This window comes from Pyrus communis, chromosome 15 (assembly GCF_963583255.1).
Source record: "Pyrus communis chromosome 15, drPyrComm1.1, whole genome shotgun sequence".
Classification (NCBI taxonomy): Eukaryota; Viridiplantae; Streptophyta; class Magnoliopsida; order Rosales; family Rosaceae; genus Pyrus; species Pyrus communis.
Genome location: NC_084817.1, coordinates 7132875 through 7145174, shown reverse-complemented (window position 1 = coordinate 7145174; position 12300 = coordinate 7132875). Strand labels below are relative to the sequence as shown.

At 32.5% G+C, this 12300-nt stretch overlaps 1 long non-coding RNA gene across 4 annotated transcripts; it reads right to left on the bottom strand.

The window, feature by feature from the left end:
- Positions 1-8970: 8970 nt before the first annotated feature.
- On the bottom strand, positions 8971-10937 carry LOC137718434 (uncharacterized). 4 transcript variants are annotated; one of them, XR_011065882.1, is made up of 5 exons: positions 10610-10937; positions 10423-10534; positions 9715-10344; positions 9476-9587; positions 8971-9299 (listed from the first exon to the last, which is right to left on the bottom strand). It is a non-coding gene; the product is annotated as an uncharacterized lncRNA (long non-coding RNA). The 4 variants fall into 4 exon arrangements; XR_011065880.1 differs by having other exon boundaries at positions 8971-9587; positions 9715-10014; positions 10166-10344; XR_011065881.1 differs by having other exon boundaries at positions 8971-9587; positions 9715-9863; positions 10166-10344.
- Positions 10938-12300: the final 1363 nt, after the last annotated feature.

The window sequence follows — 12300 nt, the reverse complement described above, 5'->3', positions numbered from 1 at the left end:
GACTCTTCTGCCTTTTTAATTACATCATCTTCTCTCCTTCCCCTCTATATTTCTCTAGTTCCGAGAATGCCCCTGATTCGTGCAATAAGTATCAAAACTTAATGGGAAATACACTAGGAGACATAACTTTACCAAAATTATGAAAGTTTGTATTTATGTGTTCATAATTTTAACAAGATGTGGTTGACTACTGGGGAAGATAGATTGGATTTATATGTGGAGGTCAAGTGACAAGTATGTTGTGTCGATGCATTAAATAAAAGATTGTGGGGTGTGTTTATTTGAAGGAAAAAGCTGCCCTAAACACATGTACTTTTGCCAACTAGCTACATGGGTTTTAATCATGGAAAAAGAATTAATATATGAGCACTTCTGGATTGCTTGACCATTCAAGATTTGATTCAGAGTTCAGACTTTCGATTCAGAATTCAGACTTCTTCTTGTTAATTACCATATGTCACCTATTCTTTATTCATGCTTAGTTAATGTTGTGTTATTTAATTTCTTAGGTGCAGACCTCTAAAATTTAATAGATTGGATCCGATTTACTTACGTTCTTTTTATTGGAAACTATATATATGATTTTTTACAAATATCGTTACAATTAGATGCCCTTGTTGTATATCTTAAAAGTTTCATCATTCATCTTACTTTTGATTAGAAAGACGAAGAAACACGTATTTCTCATTCTCATAAAATCTAATTTGATGTACCGTAAAATTATATTGTTGTGAATAAATCACATCAAGGAACTAAATTAAGAGGCATCGTTTCATTTTCGTCTTAGGCCTCGATTAGTATTGGGACGGCTCTGGACACATCATAATAGAATTACACTATAGCGATAGTATCCGTCACAATTAGGTGTAAATTTCTCACAAACAAGTATAGTTTTTGCACTTGAGAATAAACAGATGAGTTATTTAGTTAACACTAACATTTTGATGGCATCAATCGAATGGTTAAATGATTCCGATTTAATTGATTTTTGTGCAAAATTAATCTGTAAAGTATAAAGGGAATTTTGCACAAATACTACATGAACTTGAAAGCATGCGTGCAAATACTACCTGAACTTTTAATTGTGTATTTTTACCACCTGAACTTTATTAATTGTTGGAATTCACCACCTATCGTTACTTTCCATCCATTTTACTGTTAAAACATTTGACTTGTGAGGGCATTTTCGTCAAATAACTTTTTAGTCACATTATACGGCATCCGGAGGGAGGGTTAGTAGGATACAAGGGTTTCATGGAGAGAAAGAAAAACAAGTTTGATTTTGGCAAGAATTGTTGAAGAATTGAAGAAAAAATTAATGGTTGGCAAGTATAAATTAACAAATAAACAATTTATATTATCATTCAACAAACAAAATAAACAAGAGAACCAAAAAGATGAAACAAGAAAATCCGACCTATAAAAAGTTCCAGCAACATATAATAACGCTTAAGAACTTAAGATTGTGATAAGAGATGATCAAGCACATGTTGGAATTGGTGCACTGAAGGGAAGCTATCATGATGTTGGTGGCGGTTGAAATTACAAATATGTGAGTATATCAGTAAAATCATGTATCCTCACTCCAAAAGCAATCCAACAGATGGCCAATTAGAAAAGGAAAACGAAAATTCCCCGGAAATGATCCAAAAGTTGAAAGAAAGCAAACGAAAATAAATAAAAACTATATGATATGGACACGGCACTAGATCCACGTGAGAGTGACTACCAAGTACAATTTGGTATGGCTCAGATTCGTTTAAAAGATTAAAATTGTTTTTTTAAATAAATATTTTTAAAACTAATCTTTAGTAAAAATATAAATGAACTTAAAAAATCACTTGAAATATTTTTTACAAAAAACACATAATTGGTGCATTTTGTAAAAAATATTTCAAGCATTTTTGGAATTCAAAAATATTTTTTCTAAAAGAACTTTTAAACGAATAAGTTTGTCTAGTAATCAAGTAATTTATCAACTAATAATTTAGTTAAGTAATGCTTTTATTATCAACCCTTAATTATTAATTAGTTTAGTTGTTCATTATCGAGTAATTTATCAACTCTTAATTTAGTCGATTATTGTGAAATGATCTTAAGCAAGTAAGCAAGCTGTCTTGGAAGGTTAATTTCATCATTTTACTTGTAGGACCAACGGAAGCGTAACGAAACAAAACTCAGATCAGCTATACCTTTCGTGCAAATTATTTTTCCTCTAAAAAAATGGGAGATTATGTCCTTTAGCTTCTTTGATATAATCATTCAAGAAATGTACGTACGTAAGGTGGAAAATATTATGTAAATGTCCTTTTCGGCTGCCATCAAATTCATTACTATCTAAATAATTGAATCAAGCTGTTCAACGTGATGCCAATGTGAAGTAACTAGTATGAAAGCCGGTTTAGAAATTATAAAAATCCGGGTACCCTTTATTTTAATAAATTTATATTATAATTGTTAAAGTTTATTGTCAAATGAATACATGAGAACGACGACATTATAAAATGTTTATTACACAACCAACGTTGATTGTTACACAACAAACGTCTTATTGTAGTATAGATGTAAGCTATTATTAGCAGACATCATAAAATCACCTATGATCGTTATTTGCTGTTGGACTCCCTACCTTCACGTTTAATGGTGTTACAACATGACGTTTGTTGGAGAACAAGATCCCACAGTCATATGATAAAATAGTATACAATTAATTATTATAGCTTTCATTCCTAATATTACTAAGGCCTTTTGCCATAAAATCAAACATTTGATAATAAGTGATTAAGTTGGAACAATATTGATGATGTTAATGGTGGACCATGATGTGCCTATAAAGTTTATCAACGTTAACATTCAACATCTGTATTACAATAAATATATAATAGTATAATATAACATATATTATCATTTTTATTACTGTAAAATATTGATTCTTATATTATAACGTCATATTAGTATATAACACAATAAAAGTAGGACGTGACACGTGAACATCATTACATTACAAAAACTTCGTTTGATTAAAAAGCTTGTTTTTAAATTTATCATACTAACCTTCTTTTTAACAATTATATTTCTCTTGGTTGTCGCTAAGCATCCTGTAATTTATTTTTAATTGTGTATATAACAGATTTGCTGCTGTCTTAATCCTCATATTCTAGTTCCATGCACGTTATTCCAATAATATGTATTGATTTTCTGGTTTGACCAACCATAAACAAAATGAAAAACTACGGAACTACGGAAATTAAATATAACAATTCTTGAGCATTAGATTCTACCCACAATTAAGAATCGTTTGGGGGGGCATCAGACACATAGAAACTGTTGCTTAATCATACAACAATTAAGATTGTGTTGTTTCAACCGACCATTCTCTCTGGCAAAATAAATTACAATTTTAAAGAATCCAATTTTAAAACAGAAAAATTACTACTACTATAAAAACTAAACATATCAAATGTCTAATCTGCGTGAAAAAGGATTTTCCATGAAAGGAGAACATGCTCCAAAATGGTCCATAATCTTTGATTAATTGGTAGTGGTGTCCCTTCTTCAACCGAGAGCCTTTTATATACCCCACTGACTCAGTGGCACTGACCATCCCGCAAGTCATTTCTTGCACAAATCCATCTACTCAGCCATGTTTTCTATAAGTGCTCATTTTTTGTGGTATTTTTTAAGCTTTTCAGAGTGGGGACTTTGATGAGCACTGAAAGTTGATCATTGAGGCCTATCCCGATCTCAGAGGTTTTATCTAATTCATTTTCTCCTCTCTTATTTGTTTCCATAATTACCATGTAGCTGTAATAAAACTAACACACTTTTTATATTTCATTAATTGGAGGTTTCAAACTCTCGACCTAGTCTAGTCCTACTCATCACTCTACCCACTTTCACCGTTAGGCTAACCCCAATACCTTAAACTAAAACACTTTCATAATGCCAACCAAACAAAATCGGATTTGCAGTTAATCTCCAATTGTAACATGTCATCGCTCATTCCTCACAAAGATATGTATTAATTGTATGTTTTGAGTCATATCGACATGGTTTTGTTAGCTTTCAACTTCACAATTAAACCCGTCATACTTACGAACATGTCATCTATAAACATATAAAGCACAACACTAGGGTTACAATCCACGTCCAAGGGGGGCCTGACGTCCCCGTCAGCACACTTCCGATCAAGTCCAGCTGTAACTTCCCTCCTAAACCGATGTATGTATAAATATCTCCGAAATTTATACGTGATAAAAAATTAGGAAACTAATCAATAATTTTTTTTATTTTTTATTTTTCTGGAATACTGGGAACAATAATTTCATTATGAAGAGCAAAGTACAATCATTCTGGAAAATGATGGTTGAGAAATTAGGAAATACATGGCATACAAATTAACATAAAATGTTGGTCCAAAGCTGGCTGTGGGCTTGATGAGAAGCTGGTCCTACCATCCTTGCATGCGTAATTACTGAGATGAATCTGTTCTAGGGTTTCTGGGGACTTTTTAGGTGCACATCTGACCAAAAAAGGAAGTGAGAAACGTATTTTGCAGTACTAATAGTTCTGATAAAAGGGAAGAAGAAAACAAGCTGCATGTTTAAAAGTTTATTTTTCCTCTTTTTTCTAGGTCCACCATATAAGAAGCTATATGTTTAAAAGTCTATTTTCCCTCTTTTCTCTGTGTAGTTTGTATTTTAATTAAGGTCAATTGATGTTTGGCACTGTTAGAGCAGCCGAAGCGACACCAATACATATCCGCATCATTGAATTATTGAATAAAATAGCTAGCTCAAGATCGATATATAATTGTGCTTTTAACCAGAATAAAGGGAGAGATTTGGCATGCTTTTTAGACTAGGGTAAAACAATTCACCAGGATTTGTTCATAGTTCTTACATGGACAAAAGTTTGCCAGCTAGCTGGACCATTTTTGCATCCTTTACTCTACACTGAACTTTGTCTTCTAATAACAAGACAAAGCATATCTCAATGTGTACTTCATACTAAAAAATGCACACTATATTTATAAATACGTCGTATTTATTATTTAATTATGATGGAAGGTTGGTGATATCATTTCTTTATTTGTTCATGTATTATTAATAGTTGAGGGGACATTAGGAAGCCCCATCTCTGTTTAAAAGAGATGTACACTGCATGTTGCATGGATTTATAAATTCCCAAGTTTCTTAGCTTTTCAACGTGGGATATTTTGCATATTTCCGCACCTCTTTTCATGTTACGAAAGAGGTTGAGAATTCTCGTAAAGCAAATAAAAAATTAGTTGCATGCACGTGAGTGTGTGATGAGAGGCTAATTAATAATGAACGAAAATGAATACTTTTGTGACAAGATGATAAAACTTTAAACCCAAGGCTACAATATAGGATATCTTTTTGGTGCTTTTTTTGCTTTTCAAAGATTAATTAGAACATTGGTGGTGGTTCTGGTAGAAAGGAAGAATCCAAGATATATCAGGGCGATGAAGACGGGAAATGAGACAAAGCTGCGAGTAAAACAATGAGATAGCTAGAGAGGCTGTTCGAAGTTTCAACGACACGTCCTTTTCTACTTATATATTTTTAGGGTTTGCCAGCTCGAACCAGGGAGTGCTGGTCCCTGCTCATTTGACTATTTCTCTAATTACATAAATACTTCTTCCGCAACAAACAATTTCCATCAACTATTTTGTTCTGCCATCCAAATTCCAACCCCAAATGCAATCATTTTCCATCAAGTAAATTAAAAAGAACTGGTTTCACATTTGAGCTATTAATGCAGATGAATTGTTTATGGCTCTCCACAATGGAGGGTATAGTCAAGCCTCCCAAGTTTTTTTTTGTTTGTTTGTTAATATTTCTAAGATCCTTTTGAGTTTTGGGTGTAGTGATGAAATTGTTGGGTGTAGATGCTCCCACAAAAAATACTATTTGGGTCTCATGTGATCCAAATTCTTGGCAGGCTTGTTGATTACGTCTAGGGTAGAATTGGGCCACAAAGTTAGAAAGATTGTGTTGAAGGATTAACGTAGGCTTTGTGCCAGGCACCAAAATCACCTTTGGATGGAACGAGTTGATTAGATTCGGTAATTTCTTACACAACTCGTTAATATGACACGTAAACGATATGAATGTAACGGGTTTTGTGTCAACACGATAACTAATCGGGTTGTTATCAGGTCACACGATAAGAATCCGTTAATAACTGGTCCTTAACATATTTACACGAAAGTGACATGCAGATAACTTGTTTTGACACATCAAGAAAAAAGTTATTTTGATGATTTTAATTTTTTAAACTAATAAAAAAACTCACTGTAAAATGTGTATGTATATAGTGGGTATTAAATATGTGTCATTGTATTATTATCAATATAAAATTAAAAAATTTAAGTTTTATTTATTTATTTATTTTTATAGTATACAATAAACAAAGAGTGGGATTAAAAAATTATAAAACACACTAAAAATAAAAGTATCAAGTAATTTAAAAATATCAAACACATTAAAAAAATTATAATAATCAATTTACGAGTGCGAAAAATGTGAAAAAATATGCAAAGGCTCATGAGCGCATCCTCTAAGCTATGAGTATTGATATATCGTCGTTTGAAGTTTTAAAACCATACAAACGCTCATGAATGGTATTTTTAAGGGAGTTCAAAATAAATAAAATTCATAATCATTAATGTACAAGTAAAAAAAAAATGTGAAAACATATATAAATGTGCAAGGTTCCTCAATTGCATATCCTTGATATTTGGTATTTTATAATAATGTACTAATGCTTTTCATTACACTCTTATTTTGGAGTATGTAATACTTGAAAGACAAATGTTTTTTTTATTTTTTATATTTTGAAGTAATGTTTGTGTGATAATGTGGTATGCATATACTAATTTAATATTATGTTTTTTTTTTGGTCAAATTATGTTTTTGATTTTCATTATTTATTGATTTAAAATATATTTTCTTTAACGGGTAATGGGACGGATCATATTACCTGATAATATTAACGGATCACCACACGACCTGTTAACGGATCATATTACTCGTTTACTTTAACGGATCATATTACCCGTTTACTTTAACGGGTGTTACACGACACGACCTGTTAAGATACCGGGTAAGAAAATCCACTTTTACGTACACACTCCGAGATTGCATACGTAAAAAATCGTAAAAAACAAACATTCAGAGATTATGTAACGGAACAAAAGTTTTCGATGGTTATAAATGAATAATCACAATTTAACGGTTTATTTTAGCTCCGATTTTAATGATTTTTTACAACAACACTCCTCAACCCTATAAGAATGCAATGAATAAATTTGATCTTCAATTTAAAATATTTACACTAGTGGATACCACAAAATGGAAGTATAACATTAACTCTTAAGTGTTTGTTAAATCTATCAATTTGATAGGATATGAATTCTACGAAACAAGTTTCAACGATCCAACCGTCAGATATATTTGTATATACTCTGAGATAGCATGTGTAAAAAATCGCAAAAAAAAAAAAAAAAAAAAACAGTCAAAGATTATTCTGGCGGCCATCCAAAATTTTGCTTTGTTCGTGTCGATTATATTTGACAGGGCCATGAGTAAAAAAAAAAAAAAATTTAAAACATGTGTTTTTTTATTTATTTTTAATCAATATAGCATTTTAAAAAAAATTATTTCTATGCCAGACAATGTGCTTTGTGACGCATTAAAAAAATTGTTTGAATTTCCTGGTATCTTGTTGCTTGCATGTGAGGAAGCATAATCCTTATTACAAAAATGATAGAGCTTCAAATTGTAGTCTGTTGTTATTATTCTCTCAGAAAATTTATGGCTTGTAGGAATTGGGTTCATTAGACTTTAGGATCATGAGTGAAAAAAAAAAAATTTAAAATATGTGTGTATTTATTTATTTTTAATCAATATAACATATTAAAATAATAAAATTTTCATTTATGTCGATTATAACCGTCAGAATACTAAAATAATAACCGTCAGAAAGTAAAATAATAAAATAGTCAATTTCTGAAGGTTATAAGCGCCACAATTAACTTAAAAACCGCCAGAAACTTCAAAAATATTTAAAAAAAAAAAAGATTAAAAAATATTGTCAGTTATAATCGACAGTATTTTTATGATATCCGCCATTAAATATCCGCCAGGACTTTATGTCGGCTATAACCGACATGATTTTTCTAATATCCACCACTAATTAAATGATGTGTTGGATATATTTTATCCGACAGGATTTTTCTAACATCCGCCACCATCATCCGCCACCTAAAGCTAATATTGTAGTAGTGACACGACCCGTTAAGATACCGGATAAGAAAATCCACTTTCAAGTGATTTTCATTAAAGGTAAAAAAAAAAAAAAAAAAACCCTTTTAATTGTTCACCCAACCCAAAAGTCATCTTGTATCCTTACCTCCTTTCATTTTTACTGAAGAGTAAAAAGGACATTTAAACTCTTTGTGCCAATCTCTACCAAAAAAAAAAAAAAAAAAAAAAACCCCCTAAAATCTCTCTCAAACAAGCCTATAGCTAATCAAGTTCTAAATTTCTCAAACACCAACAAAATCACTCTCAAGCATATGTCCTTGACTCCTTAGCAAAAGTTCTTGAGTTCCAAGTTTTATGAGAAAGATGTAGGCTGCTAAGCTCATATTAGATAACGAATTGAGATGATTTATGTGTTGAAGAATATTAGGAGATAAAATCTGCACAAGAAGAACATACTTCTGAAACTTCTCTATGGTTGTACACACATTTAGGATAAACATATGAGACCTCGAGGATTAGCATTTACAATGTTTCGTCGCATATGTGAAGTAGATTGGTTGACCAATAATTCTTTCCGTTTCTGAACTTTATCCTATTGTCCTTGTAAACTAATGAAGAATGAAGATCTTGATGAACACATAGAGGGAAAAAGCTTAGACTTTAGAGAGAGAAAGAGAGGGACAATCGTAAACTGAATATCTTCTTGTTATATTTCTTAACAACCAAGTAATACATTTGAATGGTACTTATACAACTATCTCAGCAACACGATCCAACCGTCTAACTAACTAAGCTAACAATCTTAGTGCAAGTGGCACAATCCTAACCATCAAACTTCTATACTCTATCAACCCCCCCTCAAACTCATCCCTTGATAAACCAAGCATGAGATTGTTACAATGAGTGTGAAATAAAGGAGCACTTAATCCTTTAGTTAGGATATCTGCAAATTGTTCTTTAGAAGAAACAAATTGTACAAAGAGTTGTTTCTTGGCTACTCTTTCCCTGACAAAACGAACATCTATTTCAATATGCTTAGTCTTCTGGTGTTGAACAGGATTGAATGAATATTCAAACACAATCAAGAAGTCCATGTTACTCTTCATACAATCATATGATTTAGAACCAAATTCATCTGAAACACAACCATACAGAAAAAGATAAAATAATAATTTGTGCACCTTGGTCACCGAAATTGTTGAAAACGATACTCCTACAAAAAACCCGGCTACAGCACCAACAAAGATTGTCACCACAAGCCTCATTGTCTCATTGGGGTTTCTTAAATTTCCACTGCATCTCAAAAGAAGTTCACATTACACAAATGATGAAAACTTTTGAGTACCGTTTTACATCAACTAATGTAAAGATTACAGAATGAACAAAACGAAAACAAAAACAAAATTTAAAAGATTCGTACATGCGTATCGGAGATCCCATATTACTCAAGTTACTATGATCCCATAGTCACAAAGGTACAGGTTGAATTCTAGCAAGCAGAGGGTGTTCCACATGCACGAAAAACGGAAGATTGTACTGCTTCATTAGTGAAGCAATCATCAAACAACCCTGCAAGGCTGAAACGATAAATTAATTAACTTAAAACATACTTTGTGAGTCAAATTAGTCTCAGTTTTCACACAGTAGCTCCCTGGCTTTGTTTACACCACTCATTAGCTGAGCCAAATTCTAATTACAGCAAAATTCATAGCTAAGCAACCTGTTACAACAATCCGGAAATTTAATTAATTTATTAATCTTGAAGTTAAACTCAGTTAAACGCATCAAATCCGGAAATATTAACACGAAGGAGATTAAGGAAAGTAATTAATAATTAACGAGAAAGTAAAAATGTACGGAGGTGATTTTACCGTAAAAAATGCTCAACGCGGCGGAGCAAAATCGTACACTGCCCAGCTCCGTCATCCGACAGGGCCTTCCAGTTTCGTTTCCGTAGTTCTCCGATCGGGTTTTTGAAAATGGCACCAACGAGGAACTGCTGAGATTTAATTTCCAGAGTTCCACTTCAATTTCCAAATAATTAAAATACCTACACATGTATAAATTCATCAGGTGAATAATTTCAACAATTACCCAGAATAAAAAAATTAAAACAAAAAAATTTTACCCAAATAGAGAGTGGATCCATGGATGTGGAAGTGAAGGACGCTTGGGAGGGTGGCCTCAGGTTGGAAACAACTTTAATTCACCTTCCTCGAACCCAATCTTTGACATGCATACTGATAATGTAATTAAAATTTGAAATCTAGAATTGATCCCATAACAAAAACCTTTTATTTTGGAAATGCACTTACACTGGAGGATAGCCGTCGAGGAGAGTATCATTTTTACCCTTTGGCCGGAAATTGGCCAATTCCGGCAGGCTTTTGAGGTAAATTGGCCAGAAACCCCGCGGTCACAGTTTATTAGATTTGAAATTGAGGAAATTCGGCTATGAATTTGTAGAAACTAACTTGGGGTTTGGAAAGAGGACGGGAAGAGGACTCTACAGGTATAATTTGCCGGTCGTTGGTGACCGGTCGACGGCGGCACTGTTGCGTGGAAGAGAAGAGGGTGAGAGAGGATACGGGAGGGAGGAAGACGGCTCAAAAGGACAAGGAGAGCTTGAGAGAGAGAGAGAGAGAGGAGAGAGGAGGGGTGAGTGGATATTTTATGTTCGAAACTAGGTGGGGAGATGAGATGGATCAGCTTAATAAACAAGGCTATCACCAAGCAGCCACCGTTAAATGACTATAAAACAATAGAGGGCACCAATATTAATCAAGGGTGCCAACCTACTACAAATAGGCACCCGTTTAGGAACGGTGTCCTAATATCAGTGCCCTATAGCCCTTTTTCTAGTAGTGCTCATTCGACTAGTCATAACCGGCCACAATTTCAACTACGTATATAAGAACTAAAATTTAAACCCACATTCATAAATCAAACGAATGAGGCACATATCAACATAATTAGCTAACATCCCTTATGACATAAGCCACACATTTAAATTGTTCCTTCCACTAATGAATTATAACTAATATTGAATGTGAGAAGCAAATACAATAAATAGATAGACATATTGATTAAAAAAAGCACGCTCTTGCACTTTGTACTTAATCATGTTGTACAACAATAAATATGTTAAGCCAAATTCGTTTAGCTAGTATAACTTCATGTCAATTCCTTCAGTCATTACTTCCAAATAGTAGTATGTACCAAACAACTTAAAAGGCAACTGTCTTTACAAGAACTTATCCAGATAGTAGTTAATCATGTATGGCACGAGTGTTAAAATATGAGAATACTGTCATACATGCGTACAAATTCGAAAATAAACAGTGGAACAATTATAGGATTGAAAACTGGACAATCCTAATAAAATATAGAAACTTTCAATTATAGCATGCATCTTTTTTCCACAAATTCGACTTTAAAATTCTAGGGAGAAACATGCAAAAAATAAAACTAAGTTTCATACTCAAAACCTTTACAAACATATATTAGCATAAGAAAAACTCCCACGGATCTTTAGAACTTAGCATGCATGACTTAGATTCAATGAGTGTGAAGCTCAATTACTTTATAAAATAGAATCTGAAATTTTTCTAGAGCTAAAAGGTAGCTCAAATTTTTCGACATATAAGAAAACAATGAAAACTCCAATCTGGACTTTCAACTGAGCACATGTTACTAATAAAATCATAAATAGAGTACACCACAAATAAGCACGAAATTTTCCAGTCTATAAGTAGACATATATATGAACAACATATCCAAATTTCAAGTCATTCTGAGGTCATTAAATCATTCCTTTGTTAAACTTAATTGAAATGATGAAAACTGCCAGACTAGAATTTCAACTAAGCATGGGTTACTAATAAAATCCCTATAAATAAAATACATAACCAAAAATCACGAACTTTTTTAGTCTAAAAATAGACATATATATGAAGAACATATTCAAATTTCAAGTCATTTGGTGGTCAGTAGATAATTCGTTTAC